The sequence below is a fragment of the Pinus tabuliformis genome, chromosome 9 (assembly GCF_031772625.1).
Source record: "Pinus tabuliformis cultivar Carrire ecotype Pingquan chromosome 9, CPIR1, whole genome shotgun sequence".
NCBI lineage: Eukaryota > Viridiplantae > Streptophyta > Pinopsida > Pinales > Pinaceae > Pinus > Pinus tabuliformis.
This window is the reverse complement of record NC_142307.1, coordinates 1147503457-1147509456: the sequence shown is the minus strand read 5'-3', so window position 1 is coordinate 1147509456 and position 6000 is coordinate 1147503457.

Here is a 6000-nt window from a genome sequence, read left to right as displayed (position 1 = left end):
GGAAGGGAGGCTCCAAAACGAGGCTAAGGAAAAAATTTGGAGGGTGGTTGTAGCCACTACAACACTTGGTGACACACTGGTAGAACTCCATCTCTTTGAATGGACCTTGTTCGTGAAAAGTAATTCTAACACCTCTGAAAGTATTGTTCAGTTTTCAGCTCATCTTGGTTTCACAATAACTTGATTGTAAGATGTAGTATTTGCCAAGCCCTTGGTCGATTGACACACATTCCAAGCCAAGGAAACACAGTTGTTTCGATTGGTGTTGATGGTTATATAGGTGTACAAGAAGTATAGTCGTCAGAGTCTTAGTTTCATCTTTGGTGTTGCTCCACTACAGGGAGGCCTGGACAGTACCTCGACGAAGTCACATAGAAACACAAGCATGGCTCCACTACCAACAAGCTTAGCCATTACCCCGGTAGAGTTACTTGCATCACCTCCCTACATAGGAAGCCTTTCTCTTCTTTCACCTTATTCATTTTTCAATTTGATCTTTTGACTTTTCATTTTTCCTTTTTCACTGTGCATAACACTTATTCGTTTCAGAGGCGGAAGAGGGATCCCGACTTATTGAGAGCAGAAGAGGTTGTTCCAGTAGATAAGTTGTTTATTGTATCTCTAACATGCTTGTTAAGGTTTTCCCCCTTACCTTACTCTAATTAATTTAGCTGACAAGGGTTAACTAAAAAACAATTGCCTAAATAAGGTGACACTAGTTAGCACGCAAGCGTTGTGTTTACACCAAGGTTCACTTTGAATGGTACATATTTTCCTTCGATGTATCATGGACTAAAAGTAACAAGCTCATCACAAAGAGGTAATATGACAGATAACCAAGTAGTGATAGTTGTACAGGCCCTCTTGTACTTTACCCATCTCGCTTCAAGAGTCATACATAGTTTCATGCAAAACTAACCTATGAACAAAACAAGCGAACAAACTAACAATCAACAAAGCAAAGCAAGAGTAGAAGCAAAAATGAAAGTGAAGCAATTAAAAAACAAGCAAGAAAATAAACAAGCAAACAAAACCCTAAGAAAACAAGCATGCAAGCAAACAACTAAAAGCAAACACTAGTCCTACTCCCACACTAACGTACATTGGCCTAATCACATGAAATGATACTTCCAATGTAGCCACCGGTACATTGGTAGACCCATTTGGTGAAGGCTAGGTCCGCGAGCAACCTAGTTGTGCGAACCAAAAAGAAAGAAAGATATAAAAATGAAGACAACCATAATTCATGATTCAAATTTCCCACAAGACATAAGTGAGTGCATGTGCATGACGGGTAGTCCGCGGACTTATGATGATGCTCTATGAAACTACATACAACTTTGAAGCATAAGCACACTTTTGATTGTGACGTGCAAACAAACGAAAGAAACAAATACAACTTGTGTCGCGCACGAGTGCTTTCAATGTGAGACTCCTCCAGTGCATGAGCAATGGGATCGTGTAGTTTGAGTGGAGGAAGTAAAATCTGAGTGTTAGATTGATCTTGAGTGCATACAGATGAGCGATGAGGAGCCTTGAGTGTTTGAACAATTTCCTGATCGGAAGCGAAACCAACCTTAGGACAGTGAGGGCCTGACATAACCATCAACTCAGGCTAAAGTGCCTCAATGGTCTGTGGGGTTTCGAATTCATTGAAAGATGGATATTCATAGACCAATGGCTTAGACAGATTAACAACGAGTGAATCAACATCGTGACCGAATTATGAGGTTAAGGGATCGCGACAACCAAGATTAGAAAATTCAGGATGTTGGTTGGCATCCTCATGGTTTGATGAATCATACAAAAGGGTAGATGAGGAGGAAGGATGTTCAACATCTGCATTTATGAAAAAAAAACAGATGAAATATCAAGTTCATTTCCAACGAATGATTGGTCCTCTCTATTGAGTTATGAAATGGGTATGTATTTACTCTTAATTCCCTCACCTTTTTCCTCTTTTCTTATCTCTTTCATATCTTGATATGCTAACATATTGATGGATTATGATAAGAAACGGCTGAACTACCCTCGATTAAGATTTAGCCACCATAACTAACTTTTACTCCTTTTTATGTGGAGAAATGATGAAAGGAACAATTGTTGTTCCCTAGAGATGGAACAACATAAACCAACAAAGGAAGGATGGGGCGGGTCGGTTGCGGTCAGGTCGGAGGATGAATCAGGAGGATCAACACTAAATATGAAGGGTGTCAGAAGATAGCATTCAGTTGCGAATCCCTCAGGATCTCCTGATCCTGAGGGATCACATTTATCTTTTACCTCTTTCTAACTATAAAAACGAAAGACTGTAGGAGGAAATGGGATCGATCAATCTCTGTTTATTTCAAATTGTAATTTTAATTTACAGACTTGTGCTATTGGAGAACATGACCGTATTGTAATGAAACTTGAGTTCAATGGTTAATATATAATTTATGTTGTTTTTCATTCGTATTCTCTGAAGTAGCTCAGCAATATTCGCTGGTGGATAAGGGCCCGACCTCTGGTGGATTGAACTGCTGCCCCTTGTGTTATATATTTCTGATTCACGCAAGTTTGTTTGGTTTGATATTTTTCCCATTTTCTATGAGTTATCTTATTTTCTATTTACCGATTTCCTATATTGAAGTTAGTATATTTTCTTTACATGTTTTGCAGCATTGTCATTTGATTCTATTTATGCTTATTGTAGATTAACTTAATTATCCGTTAAGATAGGGAACCTTATTGATTTAATCAACTGAAAGAGTTTGGTTATCGCTATTGAACTCTCGGTTGACATCATTTCCATTTGGATTGCTTACTTGAGATTGAGTGTGATTTAGATTGAATCAGCTAAGAAGAGATTGGTTATTTCTACTACGCTCTTGGTTGATGCTATTGTCAATTGAATTGCTTGTTTTAGATTTGATTACGATTTCAGTAGACGATTAAATCTTGATGCTTAGATGTAATATTTCCTTTAACAGTAGCAATTTGAGTTTTATAAATGCATCCGTTTACTCTTGTATCAAAGGTTTATACTTCATTTTAAGAAACATTACTCTCTGGATTCATAGCATGCACATATTGTGTACACTTTTGGAATAAAAGGACTTTCCCGGGTTGATGATTAATGTGGGGTAATTAGCAGTTTTAAAAGACACCTTTTATCAGCTAACACTCTCCATTGTTGGATGATGGGCTAACATACGGTGTGTCCAGTGAAAGATAAACAATGGTTGCATCCATGGATGAAGACACACATGTGAAATCATGGATGGCAAGTTGACCAACGATGTTAGGAAACAATGGAGGGGGCTCAGATGAAAGGGAGTCGTCCTTTGCCGAGTGTTGATTCTCAAGCTCCCACTCATACTCTTCATGACTGACATCACATGTTGGTTATGCAACACCAACTTCGTAAGTGGGTTGTTCCTCGTTCAAAACAAGTGAAGAGTCTGGAATGGACGAACACAAGACATCACCATCCAGAGGAACACCTGGTGTGATGACAGAGGTCGTAGAAAATAATGCATATGAGAATTCGAAGGACTCACAACCAAATCTGTGTGAAAATTGAGTGAAGTGTTGTTGGGAGGGTGTGAAGGATGAACAGGTGTGTGAGCATGATCCTCAACATCATTGGGTAGTGGTGGAGTTGTTGAATAAGAGGAAGGTGGATAGTCAATTGAGACAATGCCCGCTTCCACATGAGATTATGCAGCTCCATCAATGAATAATGTTGAGCGAGGCTTGATCTCAAAATTTATCTTGGGAGGGGAAGATTTCTTAAGGTAGTACTTGAACCAGTCCCAAAGATAAGAAAATTTTATCTAGCTCCTCAAAGCTTGAAACTGAAAGTCATGGAAGCGCTGCCAAAAATCAATAACGGATTCATGCAGAGCCCTCCATTGCTGTAACAGTTTCCGGTCAAGATGGACTAAATCAAAATGATAGAATGTGTCTTCAATAAGATCACAAAAGTGCTCAAATGAGTGCATGGCATCATCCGGTAGGTTGAGTACCCAATGAAATGGAGATTCGCGAAGTGTGTCTGCAAGTAGCAAACTAGCCTGTTTGTTAGAAAACTCATCTTCCTCATGAATCATGGAAAGAAAGTTATGTAAGTTCTCAAGCCAGGCCACTTCACCTTCACCATCATACGTGTGAGCAGACAAGAGATCAAAAAGCTTCCCCATGATGGAGACATCTTCACGGTTCAGAAAATACCATGGGGGAAAAGAGTGCAAGACTCCATCAAATATGTGCAAAGGTTCAAAACTGGATGAGAGGGCACAACTTATCATCAAGCCCTCCTTCTAGCGCTAGAAATGTTGATGGTGCTGGACTCGCCAACATGTCAAGGGGATCTCCTCGGTAAGAAGTCCTAATTAGACCTCAGACCGTTTGGTGTAGGAGTCCCAGCAGTGGGTCGTAAAGTAATGCCTTGACTGTGATGTTGCATAGAGGCACGTAGGATAACTCTGTCAGTAGCAAGGGTGTGACTATTGTAGGGAGTCAAGGAAGATGTATGAGAGGTTCTAACACAAAAGGGGGAGAGAAGGGTGAAGGTGAGTTTTAGGTTGAAAGGGATCAGTCCCAACTTGGCTAGGAACACACAACACAAAAAGACATACACAGCTGTTGGCAGAGCAATCCACTTAGATGCAGTATTCACAACATACAAGGTAAAACAACACGTACAACACTCATGGATCAGTCCGAACGAGTACAACAGTTGTTATAACAAGGTTCATGTGAAAGGTCTGTCTGGTGTCCAACAAAGAAGTTGACAAAGACAATGACAACATTAACAACATAGACAACACATTTGCAACAAGATTCATATAATTGCATGTGAATCAGTTCATACAAAAATACGTAAGTTAAGCAACATATATCATTAAGGAAACTAGAGAAATCCAACTACAATAACAACATGTGCATGAAAATGTGTTGGCTCTTATTATATAAAGTGTAAGTTCCAACCATACAATACATCCATGTAAACCTGTTAGCCCCATCAGTGAAATGTTACAACCACATTTGCCTGCTCCTCCAAAGAGATGTTCTAGCTACGTGCAGTGGAGAAGCCAATGCGGGTTACAATACTATCCAAGCCTTCTTCAACATAGTCTTAGTTGAAACTTGGCTAACCAAAATCCATTACAATGAGTTATGAGGGACTATTTATAACAAAGGGTGGGGTGACCCTTGACATTCCCCTTTGTGACAGTTCAACTACCTTCATGACTCTTCACCTACTCTATGACTGTTACATCCAACCATTAACACTTGACTTACACTTGACATGACTCAACATTATAATGCACATGTACTCATGTGAGACAACATGGCTTGATCAAGCCTTGTAAGACATCACTAACACTCAGTCTGTTGTGGTGAGACCAAATCTTTGACATGCTTTTGATGGTGAAGCTGGTGAGCTGATGCCAAGCTTGGTCATCCGTGATGGTGTGTATGCACCGCATGGTGACATCTTGTTGAAGCAAACTCTTTCCTCTATTGTAACTGGTGCATTAGTTCGGCCCCTTCATCCAACTCGTCTGCTAACATGTGCATGGTCTTCTTGGGTGTGGCTGGACCGACAAAAAACTGATGCATAGTGTCCATTCTAATCTTCAAGTGTTTGTTTGTGGTCATGCGTATCAACTTGCTGAAGTACATGTTCAACTCCAGTTGGAATTGCTTCTTGTCTTGGCCTTGGTGAATGTGTTAAATGGGTTGGATTGCATGCGTGCACACAGTGACATGGATTCTGTTGAATCCCTTGCATGGGATCACTAATCACTGCCCACCATGTCTGCTCCGTGTTAGTTGTTGGGATGGATCTTTAACTTGTACGGGTGCAGTTTCATCTGTGAGTGCACAATGCGCCCATTGTTGTTCCTGATCCTACTGCAACTCATTCTTCTATTTGTGCAGCTTCATGTTCTTCCTTGAGTTGCTACTTTAGAACATTTAAATCCTTCTTTCTTCCATTCTCTATCTTTG